Source organism: Anser cygnoides, chromosome 15, assembly GCF_040182565.1.
Source record: "Anser cygnoides isolate HZ-2024a breed goose chromosome 15, Taihu_goose_T2T_genome, whole genome shotgun sequence".
Lineage (NCBI taxonomy): Eukaryota > Metazoa > Chordata > Aves > Anseriformes > Anatidae > Anser > Anser cygnoides.
The window spans coordinates 1,482,627-1,503,704 of NC_089887.1; the positions used below are offsets into that span (position 1 = coordinate 1,482,627).

General features: G+C 54.0%; 1 protein-coding gene across 1 annotated transcript in view; it reads left to right on the forward strand.

Moving 5' to 3' along the window:
- PKD1 (polycystin 1, transient receptor potential channel interacting) overlaps positions 1–21,078 on the forward strand; it is an 88,811-nt gene that overhangs the window by 15,453 nt on the left and 52,280 nt on the right. The gene's annotated exons all lie outside the window — the stretch shown is intronic.

Genomic DNA, 21,078 nt, shown 5'->3' on the forward strand with positions numbered 1-21,078 from the left:
CACAGTGTTGTTGAGCTGAATACTGTAAACTCACACCAAGAAGTACATAGGTAGAACAGATTCGGACTTCTCCTGTGCCAGTAGAGCTTGTGAGACCTTGGATGCCAAGTCCAGTGGCTTGTGCCAGCCCCTGGGGTGCGTGCACATAATAGACGTGGACTGATTGCTTGTGTAGCTGATTGCTTCCAATCTGAAACTACAAGCAGTAATTGCTCACTGTAAGTTACCAGGACTCCCCACATGGAATCTTATTAGACAGTTAATGGGAGAGCAGAGGGAGCATTTTGAAGCACACTTGGTGATATGTTGAACTAAGGAAGATTTGTCTAAGAGTACAGATGTATGCTTGTCCAAAAGCTTGCCTGTGGCTGCTGGGTTGACAGCTCTGTGACCGTGGATGCTGGAGTGCTTGAGCATCCTGCTCAGATTCCAGGTAGGATGAGCGTGCCAGCTGCTTCCAGGGTCCTTTGGGAGCTGCTGTTGTGCAGGGAGGGGCTCCTGGAACCAGCTCTGTGGTTGCATTTCTTGGGAAGTCTCTCCCACTTCTTTCCATGCCATTAGTGATGTTCCCGACCCGGTTTGCCTCCTCCTTTATGATGAAGCCACAGTCTGGCAAGGGAGGGAAGAGGTTGCGGAGGGAGAATTCTGAAATCACCCAAATCCATAGTTCAGAGACATCCAGTTGCGAAAGATTCTTCCTGGTAAGGGGAAGCGTTGGTTCCACAGGGTGCTTGATAACCCACAGCCTGCCTCCTGCTTTCCGGGCTTGTCTGTCCTGCTGCCAGACTCTGGCTAGTTAATTGGGTGCCATTGATCAGAGTCTGACAGTAGCTTTTCTGAGGAAAAAAAAAAAAAAAAAAAGGTTTCTCAACCTCCTGGAAGCACAGGGCAAAGCATTGCTCTCAGGACCATTGGTGCAAACGCAGAAGAGCCCAGCTAAGTCAGCAGAGGCGCTGCAGTTGCTTGCCGAGGGATGGAGCCAGCCTTCTGGGTAGTCACCTTGCTCCCTTAACTTGTGTGGCGGTGCCCTGTGGTTCTTCATCTTTTTCCTTCTGCCACTCTGTCTTAATCTGCAACATCAGTTCAGTTGGCCTTTATCTGAGAGAAAGCCCTATTTGCACATCCCTTTTGCTCACTGAATCAGGGAATGTAGCCACTTGTCCCTACACCTTTTCAGTAACAGAGTAGCTGGTGAACTCTTATTGTGCTCCGCACACATCCAGAGCAGTGTTTGTCACTCACCTGGTACTGTGCTGCTCTGTTCTCTTCTCCTGTCTGCTGTGACAGGCAGATGGAGCCAAAATAAGCCAAATAAGAACGAAAAATAACCCAGTTGGTGTTAGTCATGCTGCAGAATGCGTTAGCAGTTCAACAATGGCCTTAAACACCTAGTGGGATCCAATTTAAACCCATAAAAGTGAGGAAGTCCGGACTTGGAGCCTGTTCTACCTGTGTGAGCAGCCGTGCTGTAGTAGCTGTGGCACAAGCAGCCTAGGGAGGTGCTGGGATTTTTTTTGACTCTGTTAAACAATTGTCATTTGTTTCCAAGGATTTGATTTTATTGCTCCTCCTATTTCAGACAGCAGGAAATAAAAGAAAAAAAATCAAGACACCTCAGGTACAAATTTTCACTTGCTCAAATTGTGCTGAAGGTAGGAGATGGGGACTCCAGGTAGCTTCATGAAAGTGTCATAAGATTTGACAATTCTGAATGTAATAATAAAAAATATATGAAATCAATGCTAAATGCTTGGACAGAAGAACACCCGTAAACCTGGAGCCTGGCAGCTGTGGGATTTATCATCTTTGGGTGCCCTCGTTGGCCCTGTTTTAACTTTAAGGTGGTTCCTCTTTGGCCCTGCCGTTGATAGAGGGTTCCCTGGAGAACCCCTTGAGGTCAGCTGGAATGGAACGAGTTGAAAATACTGCAGGAGGATGGCTGGGGTGGGAGAGGGATGGCCTTGCCACTCTGCTGGTCATCAGGCTGAGCAGTATGTTGGCCTGACCATAAGGAATGGTTTGGGTCACGCTAGTAAAGGTCAGCAAATTCTGTTCCCCCATCCCTTCTCCTTGGGAAGAGTTCGGGCACCTGAGACCAGGAGCTCTGTCTTTGTGTGATACAAGGGAACAGTGTCACAGACACAACCCCCTTTTTGCACTGATAACCAAGCCCTAAGCATGTGCGAGTAACGGTTATCTCGTTTCCAGCGCGCTGCCTTCCTCTTCATCTGCTGTAAACCTTGGCATGAGCCCTCTGATTTAACACGGTTTCCAAACCCTGTGGGAGCTGGGGAGCCGGCCTGCCTGTGCAGGACCCAAAATGCTTCGGGGTCTTCCCCGGCTCTCCCTGAGTCTCTCCTTCCTGGGGATGTGAGAGGAGCCCCAGCCCTGGTGCGGGGTGAGGACAGAGCTCTGTGAGCATCCTGCTGCCCCTCGGAGTGGTGCTCAGCAGCCAGCCCTGGGGCAGTGTGCGCGTGCTGACGGGGAGCGCTGTGCAGGAGGAAGCGTTTGCCAGACATGGCAGGCAGCTCTCTGAGGTTTCTTGGCAGGAGGGTGTGGAAAATGTTGGAAAGGAAAAATGGAGCAAAGCAGTCTGCAGCTCAGTCTGCCTCGAGATCAGACGTGTGCGGGGCTGGGAGGCTCTGCCTCACACGCTCCCCGGTCCTTCTGCCTGCATGAAACCCCCCTTCAGTCGCTGCGATACTCACGGTCCCTACGTGCTTCTAATTTTATTTTATTTTGAGGGAAACAGTAGCTCTTTGACAGGCTTCCAAAGGATAAGAAAGGCTATTTATCTGGAAAACCCTCGGGGTCTCTGTCTTCCTGAACCCACCACAGACTAAAGCACAGCTTCCAGCAAGTCTGAGCTGCTGTTTGCAGGGGAAGAGGGGCGCACTCGGTGCAGGTTCTTGTTCTTTGAGTAGGCATGGCTGGGCAGCGATCCCAACGTGGCTCGGACACGTAACGGGCTGTTTTTGTCTTCTAGTACATGACCCAGGACCTTTTCTGACCGCAGGTGCCCGGGCTGCAGTTTCCCATTCTGCTGGAGCCGCTCTGTTCTCCGGGCAGGCGCAAGGCACCTGGCAGTCTGTCTGTCCGTCCGTCGGGGTGCACAGCCCCTGTCGGGACGGCACAGAGGTGCTGCCCTGCTGGCTGCTGCTGCAGGGGGGCTCTGGCATTTCTCATCGTCCCAGGGAGCTGTGCTTGGTCCCGTGAGCAGAAAGCAGCACTCCCCGGCAGGTGTGCGGACAGCAGGCGATGGATCAGGGGCACGTCAGCAGGATGACAGAGGTTTCAGGGCTTGCTCCGTGGCATCCCTTTCCCAAGGCACTGGTGGTTCTTCTTTCCATCTGAGGCTCTGCTGTCGGTGCTGGATTGCAGCAAGAAATAGCAGCGGCTGCGTTTCAGTGGTGCATGACATAATCCCTGTGCACACAGTGGGTTTCAGTGAGTTAAGTTGGTAATGTCCTTTTGGATCTGAGAGGCAGAGAGGTGCTATGGAAACGTAACTTGTTATTATTATATGGGAATGAAATTTGTTATTTCACTCTTCTGCCTCGGTTTGTGATTACACCATGGAGCAATTTTTAGCCTTGGCAAGGAGGTGATTTAACATAAGACCAAAGATGCAGCTTAACTCAGTGTCTACCATAAATCCTGAGAAATGATGATGCTGTCTGAGGCTCTGTGCGCCTTGAGAACTGGGCGAATGTTCTTTCTGCCAGCAGAGCTGATGTAAGGTCTGATTTATGAATGTAATACTTCTTGACATTGCTGCGGTGTCCAAAGATTACCAAGGATGTTTACCGAAACCCTCTGGAGTCTCCGTATGGAGCCTAAGAAGGGATCAGACTGAATTTACATGTCCTGCTGTGCCAAGCCTGCTCTTGGTAACCGTCCAGTCTCCGCAGCGCGTAGGGCAGGGGCAGCCGATGGCGCTAGCAGGGCGTGCTGGCACCCTCTTTGCCCGGCACGCAGCGCAGGAACGCGAGCTCACACCTCCGTTGTGCAGGGCCCCTTTCCTGAGCACTTTGGGGGCTTGGTGTTGCTCGGATTCGTGCTCTTCTTTCCATTTTAAACAAAGCACATTTACTGGCAGTTTGTGTTTACCACTAACACTCTCTTACACAATCACCCTCATGTTTTTTTATTTTTTATTTTATTTTTTTTATCTTCAGCTTATAAGAGTAGGGTAGAGTCATTTTTAACGTAATCATTAAGTTGAGACATAATCCAAGACAGTTGTCTGAACCTGAAGCGAAGCACCAGGCTCCCCAGAGGCTCTTCAGGCAGCGCTGTCAGCGTCTCATTTTGGGCAGCACTGTGCCAGGGAGGGGAGCCGCTTTGGTTGTGTTGTACTCAGCAAAAAATGAAACAGCAACAACAAAATCAGTTTGTTTACAGTAAAAAAAAAAAAAAAGGAAGGGGAAGGGATGTGCCTTTTTTCTTTTTCCTTGCCTGTCTCTGCTCCAGTGACATCTGCCCAACACCTGCTGGCTCTCTGCTAGCCCCTTCTCCCTTCTCGGTGAGTGCCCCGACCAGCGTGTGATGTGCGCTGGCTGTGGGTGTTAGCAGCAAATGCCTGTAGTCAAGGTGAATTGTCAGAGGACCAGCTCCTGGGAACTCTGGAAGAAACCTGAACTGGGGAAGACTGAAGCTGAATAATGAAGAAAGGATTCTGAAAGCAAGGATTCTGAGGGCTGCTTTGGTGGGGAGCTGGGGGGGCACCCCAAGCCCTGCTCTGTCCTAGTGAGTGCTTGGTGGGGAACAGACAATCCTTAAACAGATTTACAGGTGGATGTGCATGTAGGCACTGACCTGGGGAAGAAATGTCTCTTGGCTTTGCATATGAAAAGCAAAAAAGAAAAGTACATAGAATAGGCTACCATCGGTGAGGTTCACCCCGGGGCACAGAGCCAGCACAAACATGGGCCATGAAACCACTTCAGCCTTCTCCTGAGGTCTGGAGGGGGACAGCAGTGTTTCACGGGCCTTGTTCTGGTCTTGTAGGTGGGGGGATGATAACCCCGGCTAGCTGAACCGCAGCAGGCTCTGCCTGGGACTTCTCACCAGGGCTCAGGCACGCGGCGCGTCGGGCAGAAACAGGAATCCAGCTGTGGGCTCTGGGACGTCCCCTGCCTGCTCTTGCTGGTGTGATTAAGAAATCGGGGCAAAAAGCATCGTAAAAACTGCAGGGAAGGGATGCTTGCCAGAAAGAAAGAGTAATTAAAGAAAAAGGGTGGCTGTAGTAGAAGAAAAAATGCTGATTGTGAATCATCAACTGTCCGTGACTTTCCCGCTGTAAAAGGTTGAATGGTCCGGTCTGTGTATTTGTGCTGGCAGTGAGTGATCTCTACAATAACAGCCATACCCTGTTTAGCTTTGCTACTATTTGGAGGAACTGTGCCAGGACTTATTGGAATCCCCCAGGCAGGCATTTAGAAGTCTTTAAAGATCAGGGGGGCTGGTGGGGAGCATAAACCCCTACTCGGTCTCCAGAGAAATTGGCTTTGTTTAATAAAAAAAAAAAAAAATCCACAGTAGGATGCTGAAGTGTGGTGAGACGTTTAATATGACAGCTTTTAATGCGATCAGGAAAGGAATACCTCCCGGTAGTATTTGCAGGTATTAAATCATTAGGAAGATTACCAGAGTTGCAAGGCCATTTTTTTTCCCTAGGCAGTTTATTCCACATAATGGTGATTTAAAAAAAAAGGTTATAGGCGTCAGTCTTGCGGGAGAAAGGAGCAGACACAGTAGTGATCCTACCTCTAAGAGACCACAAACATGACCTGTGGTCTGAAGTGAATGGAATTATCCTCTCTGTGATTCTCTCACAACAAAGTCAGACCAACCGAGTCTCCGTTGTGTGATTAATCCGAGGGACAGACATCCATCCCTTTTCCAGAGCTGATCGGCAAAGCAGACTGCAGAGACAGGCACCTGCTGAGAAGAGGGCTGTGCGCTCGGCTAGCCGGAGGCCTCCTTGCAGCACGCCCCGTGCTGGTGCGAGCACTGCCTGGGGGCCGGTGGCCCTGCGGCAGCCGGTGGCCCTGCGGCGTCCGTCCCTGCCATCGAGGCGTGCTCCGGCAGTGAGAGGGCTCCCTGCTGCGGGCTCGGTTTGTGGGCTGTGGTTGGGGTGCAGGCCTGGACCTCGGAGCCCCTTTCCTGCCGTCTGTTGTAGCTCTGATTTCCTATTTCTGCTTGGGCTGCGATGGAACAGATTCTCCAGAGATGGTGTTCCTCACCTGAGAGCACTTCTGACTTGTGTACATGAGTGGATAATGTATGTGCCAGGACAGGGGATGGGCATGGTGAAGGGCTGGGGCCTTCTGTGCCTTTCCCCAGGGAAGGCAGAGTGCACCTCGTGCTCTCAGCAGCTGGTGGCCGTGGGACGCAGCCCCAGCTCTGGGAGCGCAGCACGAGCCCTTCTGGGCAGCAGGTAGTAGGAAGAGGTTGCACTTGCTGGAGGTCTTGCAGTGAAGCAGCACAGAAGCTTTGTCAAAGCCAGCAGAGGCGAGCCCAAAGGGCCTTTGGCTGAGCCAGAGGTCGGAGGTAGATTGGTTTCATTGCTCCGGGCAGGTGGAGGCCAGTCCGTGTCGTGGGGGAGAGTTGAGCTGAGGGGAGCGGTGCGAGAGCAAGTTATCTTGAGGTCAGCTGCATCTTTCCAGGATAAGCTGATGACTGGACTGGAGCATTCTTCCAGAGCTCTTTCCAGGGATCTGTTCTTTGGTCTCCACCCCATACCCCCAGATAGGCCGCACCGTGGATTTATCAGCCGTTAATGTTTGGCAGAAGTGCGGACAGCTATTCTTCACAGGGAGATCGTGTTAAAAGTTTTGGCTCTCTCCTATCTAGACTTTAAATTTTCCAAGGAATGGGTAGAGAGTTAGAAGTGCAACTCCTGTTTAACCCGTGAGATCCAAACGTTTCCTTTCTGCGGCGCGAGGCCCAGGTTGTTCAGCTGTGGCACTGCTAACGTGTCGGTGTGCCGTCTGCGCCCTTTGCACACTGAGAAATCGCTGGCGTCTCTTAATGCGCAGCGCGTGAAAACGAGTGGATCCCTGGGGTACATCTGTTGACGTCAAGGCTGAATTCAGCCCATCACTTCTTGACAAGTCTTGTCCTAAAATTCCCTGTAATTGTAGTGTTTTGATGGGTTGAGCAGGGAAAAGTCCATCTCCTCTGATGAGGGAGGTGTGACAAAAACCCCGAGTCTGGCTGGTACCGATGCAGGGAGTGCAGAAAGCAGGATGGGTTTACAGGAAGACACTGAGCAGAACCCTGCTCTCGGTGGTCCAGCAAAGAGCCAGCAATGTTCGTCAGGGGCAGCCGGGCCTGGCACACCGTCCGACCTGCTGAGGACCTCCACTCCGCTGGCAGCAGTGTCTGCACACACTCAGCCTGGCTGCTCGCTGAAGAAGCACAAAGTATGGCCAGCAACCGGAGCAAACCTCAGATTCCCTCTGGGTGATGGGAGCCTCAGGTTGCTTCTGGGTGATGGGCCCGACCTGAGCACTCGAGGAGCTCCTCGAGCCTCTGTGCCTGTGCCTAAACCAAGAACCGAGGATGACCGAGGATGAGGAGAGCAGCAGAGACTCCTCAGCCCTCGCTCACCAGCCCCAGCAGCAGAGGCAGTGCTAAGGACAGGCCGTGTCCCCTCTTGCCGGAGCAGTACATGAGCTGTCAGCTCTTCCAAACAAATCTGCTCTTGTGTCCCACACCTGTCTGCAAGATCTTCTGGAGGGGGCAGCTGTGCCTCAGGTCCCTGCCGAGGCCCAAGCAAGCTGCTCAGTTCCCTTTGTGCCTGCTTTGGGGCCTCTGAACATCGGTGTTTTCTGGAGTCAAAATATTCCGACTACATCACAGAAGACTTTCTAATGCTAAAAGGAAGCAACCCAACCACACGCATTAATAATGCCAGAAACATGCAAGTCCATTCTGCCCTGGAACCAGTGGATCTATATTGGGTTCTAATTGGTTTTTGTTTTCAGAAGGAAGATGTTTGAGGACCTATAGCGAACGTATTCCAGAAACGTTCAGAGCAGAGCTCTCCAATCCAAACAACCACATTTGAAAAAATACAGGGAGAGCTCGTATCAGTAACAGCACCGGAACACGCGGATTAAGGAAAGGCCTGTCCTTGGGCGTTCTGTAAACCATTTCCCTCCTCTCCTCCTTTCTGTCTGTCTTTCTGTCTGTCTTCGCAGTTGCAGAGCAGACTGGCTTTGGGTCTTTATCGTGCCCCGTGATTTATGGCACATAACAGCAAGCAAAGCTGCTGTTTAATGAATTCCTTGGACGTTTGTGCTCCACTAGGGATTCGCGGGCCAGACTTCGAATTACCATGCCCTTGTGCATGAGATGTTTACAGCGAAGCAGGAGGTTGGAAGCCCTTTCTCCCTGGCAGCTGTGGAAATGCCGTTACCTAAAGCTTCAGCAGGAGCCGTGACGCAGGGAGACCCCAAGGTGCAGCCTGCCCGCCGCCGGGCATGCTGCTGCTGCTCGGGGTGCATGCCTCTGTTTGCTTTAGGGTGCTTAATTAATCAGTTTTGCTTTTTTTGCCCTTTAAATAGATAAAACCTCTAGAGCTGATTCTAAGTCTCTGTTATTTGCCCCGCAGACCAGAATGTTAACTGCATGTTTGGGCAGTTTCTCCAGATGTGTTTTATTTAGCAAATAGACACAGCAACTCCTGCAGAACTCCTGCCTGGACCTTTTAGTGAAGTACATATTTAGACATTTAAAACAACAGTCTCAGATTCGTTTGTTTCTGTAGTTGATAAAATGGATATGAATAAGAAAATCCCTTTGGGGGCAAAATATCTATCTGTTTGTCTGTCTCTGAGTCTATGTATGTATGTATCTGACTGTCTATCTATTTTAAGACCTAGAATATTTTAACTCGCAGGAATCTAGGGAGTGTGGAAGTGAACTGGGACAGGAAAGGAGATGTGCTTTAGCAGCTGCCATAGGTGATGTTGCTGGACACTGCAGCAGCACTCGGGTGTAGGAGAAACCCGAATCCTTGGCCAACGTTTCAGAAGTCACCCCGGTGTTGGGTGCCCACCCTGAAGCACAGGGAGGAGATGAAGGTTTCAGGAGCTGTCATCTGCAGAGCCAAAATCTTCTGCCGGGCTCAGCATCCCCCCGGTGGGGCTCCAGCTGGGCCCTGGTCACAGCAGCCCAGCAGCATCTGGGCCTTTCAGGGGGCCACCTGGGATCATCCTGGTGCCTGCCCCATGCCTCGTGCTGGTCTGGTGTCCCTGCCAGCGTAGCTTCAGCCTCAGGAATCACAGAGCTTTGCCCTTGTTACTGCTTAATGCGTATCACTTCCTGAGGACTTTAAAGGTTTTTTTCTCCGATTGCTGTAGCACAGGACTCGTTTCCCTCACCGTACTCATGTCACTTCTTTTCCTGCTGTTGGTGCAGACTGCCAAACGTTTAGTTTCTTCCTCCCCCGTAGATGTGTCTGCATCCACTGCTGTTTGTGCTCCTGCTTTCATTTAGATGCTTTTTTTTTTTTTTTTTTTTGAATGTCAGTTGCATTTTTATCATATTTTGTTCGAGTTAGTTACGGATCGTTGCACTGCCTGGGTGAGGGAGAGGATGCTGCACAGATAACTGCCCCGTTCCTTCACCTGGCTTAGGACTACAGTGAGCAGTCCAGGCTTGCTGGAAACCAGTGCCCGAAGCATGTATATAACCAGCTGCCCTAGACTTTTTAAGAAGCACTAGCTTGGAGACAGCTCCGCTCCCGGATCAGGACCATTCCTCTGCAGGCACGTGGTGGGGAGCAGCCAAGCCTCCCTCCAGCTCCTCTAAAGTTTATTTTGCTGTGGAGAGCTGTGGCAAAGCGCTTTTCAGGTGACCATCAGAAAAGCCCTACTCGTCGTCTCTCTGGGGTGTTCCTTGAAGAAATGGGGTACCTGGAAGAGCGGCTGGCTGAGACCTAGCCCAGATCTGCGGAAGGGACCTCGCAGGGAGGCAGCGCTCCTGCGGGTGGCCAGGATGGGGCCCGGCAGCATGCGGGTGCCCCGCGACAGCCGCCGGGGTCCCTGGGTGCGGGAGCGGGGCCGGGAGCGGGTGGAGGTGGCCGAGCGTTACATAACGCACCGCTCCGCTCCAAAGACACATTCAAGTGATTAATTTGAGGCTCTGGCAGCCGCTTCCCTGTAATAATATTTTAAACATTACTTTTCCACTGCTTCTTGCCAGCAATCGTTATTTTGCGCTGTGGAGGCTGTAAAATTTCACTTCAAGGATGGGTTTCACTCCCGTTACAAAATGTGTCTGGAATGTGCAGATGTTTCCTTCGGGGAATAGGGAGCCAATCCGCTGTAACACATCATCCCCACGGGGAGGACTCAACGTGCTAGGCAGCCCTATTCACAAAATCACAAACAAACACACACACACAGAGCCCCGCGGAGCCGTACCCGGGCCGGGGATGTCGCTCAGAGCCCCGCTGATGGCTCTGGTGGCAGAGGCTTCGGTCCGGGCTGCGGGGACGCGCGCTGGGGGCAGAGCGGTCCCGCTGCCTGCAGGAGCTGTGCACGTTGTTGGTGCAGCTTGGCTCTTGCTCGGTGCCACATATTGCTGTTCGCTGGAGATGGATCGAAAGAGCTATGAAAACTTTGGTACATTGGGTGCTAACGGCCTGCAGGTATCCAAGGGCTTTGCGTGCCAAGGACAAAGGAGAGAGGTGCCAGAGCTAGAGAAAACGGAGAGCTGGGATTTAATTGGACAAAAAAAGTTTGCGTGGAGTGTGGGGACCGCTGAAATCCCACTTTCGTGGAACAGCCACTGGCAAGAGGAAGCCCCAGCTTTTGGGACTTCCAATTAAGACTGTAGCCATCCCTGAAGAATATCTTATGGGGCTGGTCCTGTTTTTATAGGAGGATCCAGGAGATCACTCATTCTTTTGCTCGTGTCATTTTCTCTCAGTGTCATCCTTACTGCAGAGCCCTGCTGCTGGGGGGGTCGGGCCCTCGGCTCTCCTCGAGGGGTGGTGGTGGCGGTGCCCACGGCCGGGGGTGCCTGGAGCAGGGCTGCCCCGGGACCTGGGAGTGCTGGAGGTGCTCTGCAGTCCTCCCTCGGCCCCACACCGACTGCTCCCTCGGCCCTGAGCCCCCTGCACAGCTCTTCTGTCTGCAGGTCAGGAAACCCAGTCTGTCGGGGACGGGTGCTATTTTTCTGCAGCTCCACGTGGTGTATCTGGGCTGTCCTAAACTGTGCTGAGCTGCGTTGTTCAAAACCCTGCCTCTAGCGTTGTGAGGTCATTTGGGGCCCATAGCTTCCCTAGAGAGAACCTAGTTTGGGGTGTTGGGTAGATTTTGGTAATGGGGTCTGCCTTGATCCTGATGTGCACCTCTGTATTTATCAATGGACGGGCTACCTTTGCTTTATACCCCACAGAAAAACTAAGTGGAGCCTGGAGAATAAATGACAGCAGTTATGGGAAAAAAAGCATACAAGAGAAATGTTGATAGCAACAAGTATGGACTGAGGGGTCGAGCGCATCAAACACTGATAAGCAAAAGAATAAAAGGAAAAATCTGTGGCCAGCAAGGTTGGGAACAGTAAGGAGTTGCTCGAGTATATTGGGAACTAAAGAAATCAAACGATACCGGTCTGTTAGTAGACAGTCATGGTCAAATTATCAATGAAAATACAGAAAAGGCAGGACTGTTCAGTAAATATTTGTTTTCTATTTGGAAAAAAGCCAGATGATGTATTTGTATCATATGAGGATGATGAAATACTTTCCACTCCAACAGTAACTGAAGAGGATGTTAAACAGCTGCTATTAATGTTAGACCTTCTTAAACTAGCAAGTTCAGATATTTTGCATCCAAGAATTTTAAAAGATCTGGCTGAGGAGCCCTATGGGCTATTAATGTTCACTTTTAGGGAATTTTTGGGCAGTAGGGAAATTCCCAAGGACTGGAGCAATATGAACACGGTGCCAGTGTTAACAGAAGGTAAATGGGATGGTGCAAGTGTTTATTAGGCTGCTGTCCTGATCTTCTAGCCTGAGGCAAAACAATACAGTGCACAGCATGGACATAAGCTAAAACTTAAAGGGGATAGTGTAATTAGTGGCAATCAACATGGAAAATTCACTTGTGGAAAATAGATCTCGTGAACGTCTGCCTTTTGAGTAAGTTTACAGATGGAGTAAATGAAGATGATGATGTTGATGTAATACACATATGACTTCTGTAGGTATTTGACTCAATGCAACATATATTTGTCGGGAATTGGAAAGAAAAAAATCATGACATATATTAAAGGGATTAAATATTGGCTTCAGAATGTAAGAATAAACGGAGTCATCCTGAAGAGCTGGGTTGCAGCGAGGTCTCCGCCTGATTGCTGACTGCCTCTGTAGCGTATTTGTCCACAGGCTGGAGGACAACAAGAAACGGAGCTCTGCTGCAGCTGAGCGTTGGACGCAAAAATAAAGCAAGGATGCTGCCAGTTGTCAGAGCGCGCATCTGGGAGCGAGGGGCACCGTGTCCTGGTGTGTGGGATGGGATTTTCTCCTGGACACCAGGGCTCGCAGGGCGGGTGCTCGCTGGGTGCGTGGTGGAGGGCGCTGCCACCAAGGGAGGTGTAAGCCCGGAGCTGTGGAGTAGAGGGGCTGTGTTTCCTGGTGTCCTCACCGCCTGAAGGTAGTGATGTGCTAAAGAATTCCGCCATGAGCATGTCCAAAGCACTGTGTTCAGAGAGACAGCAGGAGTCTCTTTTTTGCTGCACCAGAGGGACAGAGCTAGGTGACTGCGGTAGTGCAAGAAGCAGGCTGCCAGAAGGGAAGGGTTGGTAGCTTTGTGTCCCATCCCGGTCTTTCCCCAGACTGGCTCATGCACTGGGTAGGTCCCAGGGCTTCAGAACATCTGGAGAGCCTGTCCCTCTCTTACGAGACCACGGAAAGCAGAGAGAGCATCAGGATTGCAAGGAAAACACAGACCGGACTGTGCTGCAGCCGTGGTTTGGCCAGGTCTCCGGTCCCGAACACGCTGCACTTCTCTGCTCGTCAGGCTCCCCTGGTCTGTGGCTGTCTGTCGCAGGCTGCGGGCCGTGAGCTCTGTGGTTGTGCTCAGCATTGTTGTTTTCGCAGAGCAGCACCATTTACTTTGGGCTATTTTTAAACATAGCGAGTGCTGATGTGACCGCCCCAAATCCCAGAGTTTTCTCTCTGGAGAAGAAGAAGAAAATAAGTGAGGGGCTCAGCATCCTCGCAGCTCAGGCGGCGCCGCAGAACCTTGCTGAAGGTTGATCTTCAACAGCTAGCGGCGCTGCCAGGCCCGGGCCGGGCTGCGTGTGCCCGGGCTGTGCCTCCAGTCCCATCCCCGCTGCCTGCAGCTGGCAGCCTGCCCTCGCAGCTGAAGGGTGCTGCTGAGAGCCCGGAGCAGGGAATCTCCTAGGTGTGAAGAAACGGTGTTGGTAAAACACGTCGGAGGTGAAAATCATTTGACAGACACGGTTAAAATATACACAGAAATGTTTTTCTTTAGCAGCCACCCGGGAACTTGGGGAAACTTGCTCGTCTGTTACAGATTGCTGTTAGCTAAAGGTCAAACCAATTGGTAGTGTCAGCTACAAAAGGGAAAGCGTTTCAGGGAGCGTTATCGCCCGTGGGAAGTGACTGCAGAGATCTGGCGACTGGGCCAGCGCTCCCGGCAGTGGAAGAGACAGATCTGCTCCTGCACTGCGGCGGGTGGCGGCGGGTCTGTGCACGGGATGGTGGCGGTGGCACACGGGATGGTGGCATATGGGCATGGTGGCATGCGGGGTGGTGGCACGCCAGGCAGCTGCTGCCCCGTGCCCTGCAGGAGGTTTGGGCCGGGGGCACTTCGGAGAAGGCCCTGGGTGCCTGGCACTCCCTTTGGCAATGACCGCTGAGCAGGTCACCCCAAAACCTTGACGTTAGTCTGCTTCCCCCTCGTGTTTTGTGCTGCTCTGGTGGTTGCAGGTCCGAAGCGGGGTTACGTGTAGCCCCGGCTGCTCACACAGCCAGAAGGGAGCAGTGGGGACATCGGTAGAGGGCAACACTGACCCTTGTCCCTCAGCAGCTTTCAGCCTCGAGTCTTGCCCTATCTGTTTCTCGGTGTTTTGGGTCCAGATTGTCCGCTTTGTCCAGCATGCACAGGCGACTTTGGCTGGTAGGTGATGTTACCACCAAATCCCTTGTGAGTCCTTCGTGAACCCCCATCAGGCCCCGTCGTGCTGCTCCGTGGCTTTGTGCTCCTCCTGGTTGTGCAGTGGGGTCTGTGAGCGGTGTGTCAGCCTGCGATGCCACCGAATGGGGGGGGCTCCCCAGGGTGGGGCTTTTTCGGGGAAGAAGTGTGCGTCTGCTTGGAAGGCGGCTGGACTTGGGCTGCGGGCTTCTGACATTGTCTTCTTGAGCTCTGCCATGTGTGCTGGGAAGATGCTTTGTTTTGATGGATCTTTGGTTTCTGTGCAAACTTTCCATGAAACAAACATATATTTGCAGGGCTGACATTTAGCTGGATGAAGCTGCAGACAGCTTGTTTATGTGCAGCACTAATTATGGACATTAACTTTATTTAAATATTTGGGTTGCTGCTTTCTCAAACTCGGTCTTCTCTGTTCCGATCTTTCAGTGTGATGTCAGAGGCCGAGCAGGGCTGGGTACCTCCTGCCGCGATGTCTCGAGCCCTGTGTTTTGCCACCTTAGCTCACCTCTTGGCAGTGGGAGGACCGCTTCCAGTGCCAGCTGTGGGCGCTGGTGGCTCGGAAGGTGGAGCCGCCTTGGAAAGCCTCTCGTGGCAGCGACCATCCGGAGCTGTAGCCAGCTCCTCATCCCACCGTGGTGCTGGTGGAAGCTCCTGCTGACCCCCACAAGCGCAGGAGGCCCTCGGTGGCTCCCCAGTGCCCCCCTTGCACTCGGCTCCATTGTTTAAACGTTGGGAACGAGGAGATGAAGTCTGTCACAGCCTAAAAATAGCCTGTAAAACGAGCCGTTCTGTGGGTCCCTGTGCAGACAGCAGCGCTCCGGTTCCTGGGAGCCTCTGTGAAAAGCCCCCACCCAGCCCTCCCGGCCGGGGGGAGCGGGACGGAGCGGGGTGGCAGTGCCTGGGAGCCGCCCTGCCAGAGCACGACGTCGCTCCGGGAGGTAACGCGTCCCCTCGTTCCAGTGCCTTCATCCCCGCTCCTGCTGCTCGTAACCGTATTTGGGAAGGTCTGAGCGAAGCTGCCTGGCTGCGGGAGGCGAGGAGCTGCTCTTTCGGTCCCAGCTGTGCCTCAGACAGCCCCCACCTGGCGCTCGGGTGCCTTCGGTGTGCGCTCAGCTGGCGCCGCGTCCCCGCGTGGTCCCCGTGCCACGGGTGGGCGCAGCCGCAGGGCGAGGAGGGAGCGTGGGCGAGCGGCGGCACAGCCGTGCCTGGCGGGTCCCCGGCTCGGCTCCGTCTCATGCAGGGCTCAGAGCAGTCTCCTCCCGTGCTGCTGGAAGCACAGGCTCTCCCAGCCCCTTTTTTTGGCTGCCGAAAGGAACCCGGACACGCAGTGCCCAGCTTCACCCCTGAGCTCACCCGTTATGCCGAGAGCCACGGGGAGCGTTCTGTGCACCCTGCAGATCACCTCCCTCTGCGGGATCTCCGGGAACCTGTGCCCGGAGCAGGACGAGTGGGATCTACTCCAGATCCGCGTGTCCGCTCTGCTGGTGCTCCGGGAGAGCTCCGTGCAGGCTGCGAGGGGAAGGAGCTCGGAGGGGCAGCAGGAGCAGGCAGTGCCTGCACCCCCCGCTCCTGGTCCTGCCCCAAGCCCGTGGCAGAGCTGGGGCTCACACCTGGGGCTCCTCGTGCCGAGCCCGACCCGCTCTGGGCACATCTGCCTTGCAAGGGCATGTGTGAGAGCGTTGTGCAGCTCTCCCAGGAGAGCACAGCGTGTACGAACAGTGCAGAAACGCCTGTGTCCCAGCCTGCCTTGTCCTTATCAACAGTCAGGATTTTGCTGTGGGAAGAAAAACATTTATTTTTTAGATGAATATTTGTGAAAACATCTTTTGGGGCAAATTCCTCGGAGAGAGCTGATGCTCGGGCCAGCGTTTGAAACTCATAAATTTAAAATGAGCAAATAAATTGTCGTCGTGCTGTGACAGCCTCGGGAGCTGAGGGTGCTCCCCCGGCTGCCAGCCCCAGCGTGCTGCTCCCCGCTCGGGACTGCACCTCGAGCAGGGCTGCAGGTCCTCGCCAGGCACCCCGCTCTGCACACGTGAGCCCGTGCTTTTTCACATCTCCTTCGCCACTGTGGCATCAATCTCTGTTCCTCGCTCTGCGCACAAAGTGCTGCTACTCCTACTGTGCTTCCTAGGAGAGGTGCAAGCCAAAAACGAGGAAAAAAAAAAAGGAATCAGATCAGCAAAAACCTATAATTTTCCTGGCTCAAGCGTGCAAAAACACATAGGGTTTTTCCTCCGCTTTTCTGGAAAGTCTATTACGTACGTCAGGCGGTGTCAGCACAGCGCTGCTGCGTGGGGCACCGTGCTGCCTGCTGTTCCTGGAGGCAGAAGAGCACTTGCCGTGGTGGCACCTAGGACAGCGTTTTGGCGTGTGGGCTGCCTCTGGGACAGGCTGCTGCCGGCAGCTGGCCGAGGGCTCTGAGGGAGCGGGGCTGTCGTGTCCCAGAAGCCGTCTCGCGTGTCCCCCATCACTTGTCTTCCCTCTGCAAGGTGTGAACGGTGCAGCCTGGCTCTCGGCGGGGAGCGTGACCCAGCGGGGGGTTAGAAATGGGAGCGGAGGTGCCCTGATGCCACCTGTGGTGTCCCCTGGGCCGGGGCTTGCTGCTGCCGCCGGTCGGTGCCTCTCCTGCCCGCGTGCCGCGCGCTCGAGCCCGGGCACCCGTCGTGTCCTGAAGGTGCCCCCGGGTGGGTGTTGGGCGAGGTCTGTGCGGTGTGCCGAGGGCAGAAAGGGGAGCTCCTTCCCCTGGCAGTTGTGCTGGGGAAAGTGGGACTGAGGCAGCCCAGGAAAGGCCTCTGGAATCGGGAGTGGGGTGGAGAAGTTAAATAAGAACAATTATTCGGTGTTCACCGTGCTGAAAATAGGGCAGCGTCCGATGAAGTGGTATCTCTCACAGGTCTAAACAAACCCAAGGAAGCAGTGGGTCTTGTAAAGCGTGCGGGTGAGGGGACTTGTTGCTGTGGGCTCTTGCAGAGCCCAGGCTGGCTGAGGAAGGGGTCAGACAGCACCGGCTGTTGGATGCCGTGGGCACAGCTGTTCTGCAGTCTGTGTAGCTGCTCCAGCTGCTAAAACTCTGTCTTTGGACCAAAATGGGGCCCGGCCCTGTCCCATGACTTTCACTTCGGTCACACAAACACGAGGCAAACCCCTTTCTGTGGGGGCTGTCCTGGCTCAGGGAAGTCTGGCTGGTGGAGGGAGGCTGCTGGGGATTGCTCAGCCTTGCACACCCACAGCAAAAAAGCGATTCTCCCCAAAGGGTGCTGCAGAGGCTTCGTTTACTCACCTCGTGCATCCTGCAGTGCCAGGCCAGCTGGGGAAGATGGGCTGGGAGAAAGAAAAGCTTTTGCTGTGATTGCAAGATGGGGGTGCGTGGACACCTGGTGTGCTGGAGGCAGAATGCTTTATCCCTCCTGCTCTGGTGTAAGCCCCTTTACAGACACTGCAGAGGCTCCTGTGCAGGCTCTGGGTGGAAACAGGAACATGCCCAAGCTGCCTCCTTTCCCTGGCACCTCTGGAGCTCCACTGCCTCCAGCAGTCAGCTCTGCTGCGGCTCGCAGGCCTGGAGCTCCTTTGCTAATGAGTCGCTGCAGCTCTCCCCCCGCCTGCACGCAGGCTCCCCTCTGCACAGACGCTTCTCCCTGTCTGCGGATGCTTTTCCCATTACTGTTCTGGCGGGGCTCCACGCACCAAAAGGGCTGGGGAAGGCACAAGCCAGCACTGCCCCCCCCCTTCCCTTCCCTTCCCTCCCTTTTTTCTTGTGAAGTGAGCGGGCCCACAAATGACATAATGAGAGCATGACATCAGGCTTGGCAGGCGGAGGCGTGCTATACTCTGCTCGACATTATATGTTCTGTGGAATTAAGAAGAAAAAAACAGCAGTGCACCAAAAAAAGCCCGTCCACCGCAGCGCTGCAGAAATAAACACCCCCGCTGCCCGGGGCTGCCGCGGGGACGTGGAGCCGCTGTTCCCCGGCCGCCCCCCGCCTGCCGCAGCGCCAGTGGCCGGGCTGGGGGCTCCCAGCGCTGCTGCTGGTCCCTGCCGGCGGCTGCTCTAGGGCATGCGAGGGCTGTGTGTGATTTGTACCCCCAGAAGTGATGGGCCCTGTCCAGGAGATGTCTGTGGCGGTGTCTGTGGCTGATGTTTGCTCACACTCCGTCCGTGGGACGGGCTGCTGCTAGCCCTGCCGCTAGCCCTGCTGCTAGCCCTGCCGTTAGCCCTGCCGTTAGCCCTGCCGCTAGCCCTGCCGCCCTCCCTGCGGCACACGCGGCTCCAGAGAGGTTCAGGGGCTCGCCCAGCCTTGCGCAGGAATTGGTAGCGGAGCTGGGAAGGAGCTCCAGGCTCCCAAGGTTCGGGCAGACGCCCTCGTTACCAAATGTTCGCGTCTCCGCAGCTTCGCCTTCCCCACATGACCGATTCTACTTCCAGAAGAAGTTTTCTCAAAACTTCCCTTGCTCGCTATGTAAGTTAAATGTGGCTGCGTTTTCTGGGGTGTCTGGGGAGCGGCGCAGGGAGCTCTCCCCGCAGGGCATCCTTCACACAGTTCTTCTTCTGTACCGAAGTCGTCGGTGGCTTTTGGTGCCTCTCCCAGGTTCTGCAGAGGGGTGGGCCAAGCTCTCCCTGCCTCCTTTGGCAGCACACAGCTCCGCTTTGCAGGTGTGGAAACTGAGGTGGGATCAAGGAGTTGTGGCCAGCCCACAGCTGCCCTCTCTCCAGGCACCACAGCGCGTTCTCAGTGCCACCCCCGGCACAACTGAACCAAGTTTTTCTTTCTTCTCGTGGGGGAGAGCGGCAGTCTGCATGTGCTGCGCATTTCAATGGGGAGCTTTGTTTGCTGCTGGCTTCGGCTCTGCCTTGAACCTGCTCCGAATTTCCTCCAGCCTGGCAGCGGGCTGGGAAAATACAGTCGTGGCAGTTTGTGGCACCGGGGCTGAGCTCCGTCCCGCAGCCTGTGCCGGGGGTTTTATTGGTCGGTAGTTCTTTCCTGCCTTTTTTTTTTTTTTTTTCTGCAACCTACTTTGGTTCGCAGCCATCTTTCCCATGCCAGGAAGGCGTAATATTATTTTCCATACAAGTTGGGGGGCGAGCAGCGGGAGCCGAGCTGAGCCAGGCGGCTGGAGGTGGCAGGCGCTGGCACCGCCGCCGCTCCCGGCCTCTCGCCCGGGGCCACCAGCGGGGCTCTGCTCCCCTTCGGGGCTCCTCACCGGGGGGCTCTGGGGAGGCGGAAAGCTGGGAGGCCTTCTGCTGATTCTTCATCAAATCGTGATGGCGAGGGTAGAAAATAGCGAAGGAATTAGGCTCCGGCCTGTACCTAACGGTGCAGGATCTCTTCCCCTCTGCGCTGCTCAGCGCGCAGTGACATCTAGTGTCAGTCCGCGAGCCGTGTAAACGCAGCGCTGAGCTGGGACCTGCTGCCCCTGCTCGCATCTTCCCTGTTGGCCGGGGCTGGTGTCAGCGGCCCTGCCCGGGGGCTCCTCCTGCAGCCGGGGCAGCGTGGGGGCAGCCGGGGCCTGGGGCCGGCATCCCCGGCCGCCACATGGTCCCCAGCGCCATCGGTGGTGCCGAGGGCTTGGCCCTGCCCTGCGCACGCTCTCCGTGCAGCCAGCCGGCGTCGCCAAGGGGCTCTTTGAGACGCCAAAGCCCCGATTTTGTAACAGCACGGTTTGTTCTGGAGGTTTCTCTTGTCTGGGCAAGGAGCAAAAAGGCCAGGGCACGAGAGACGTCGGAGCTGGAACGCCATTTCCTTCTGTCTGGGGCTCGAGGTGCTGCCTAAAAATTAACTGGATAATTTTCCAGTTTCCCAGAGGAGCAGAGAAATGCTCTTGCTGTTAAAGCTCGGCCCTTGCTTACCTGACAGGTACACCGTGCTTCTGCAGCGCAGTCCTGCTGGCGTGGCCCTCCCGCCGTAGGCTGCCTGGCTGGCTGGCACATTTGCGAGCTTTTTTTTTTTTCAAGTGTGTTTGTTGATCTTTTATTTTGCACATTTCTTGGCCTTCTTTAGTGGTGTTGCTGGTGAACTCTTCTGAATCCACTCTCAGCTTGGCAGAGAACTCCTGGACAGCAAAATTGGGAAAAATAAACTCAAACCTTTTAAAGAGACATCCATCCTTGTTACTTATCCCCATAGTTTCCTGGAATCATAAGTAGTTTGTCTGCCAATTTGGCGTAATTCTCTTCATTCAGATAAATTAAGTTTAAATATCAAAATCAAGAATTAATCCATGAGGGGGTAAAAATAAGAAGTGAGACAGTGAGGCGAAGTTACAAGAGGTGCTCAGGATAAAGGTGAGGAGGGAGCAGGGTCGGAGGATGTCTCTGTCGGTGCAGCGTGCCTACAGCTGCGGGGAGCTGGGCAGCGCCTCCAGACCTGTCCGCCTCCCTGCAGCGCTGCCAGAAATCCTGGAAGGAGAATAACCATTGCAAGGGCTCGGAATAAGTATTTTGGTGCTGCTAAAAGAAGGTTTTGGCCAACGGGGATTCATCTGAAACCGAAGAGTGAAGTTTATTGGGAACGAGCAGGGAGCAATCAGCGAAACTTTCACTTCTAGCTGAGTGACATTTTAAAATTGAAAGAGAGGACGTGAGGTGAAAACAGAGAGCTGAATAGGAGGACAAAAACAATTTTTCTTTGGATGAGTTGAAGGCTATTAGTGTTACAGAGAGTGATTAAAGATTTTCTAAACGGTGTTTGTTTTATAGGGAAAGTCTAGCCTGATTTTAAACAGGAAGTATTCTTTGCTCCTTCATTTCTTGTACGTTTTTTCAAAAAGGGACAAAAAGATCTTTAAAGCTGAATGCATCAGTTGTGTAATTAATTACCTGTTCTTTGGCATTAGGGATAGACTTGAAAGTTCCTCCAAATTTTTCTTCTGTAAG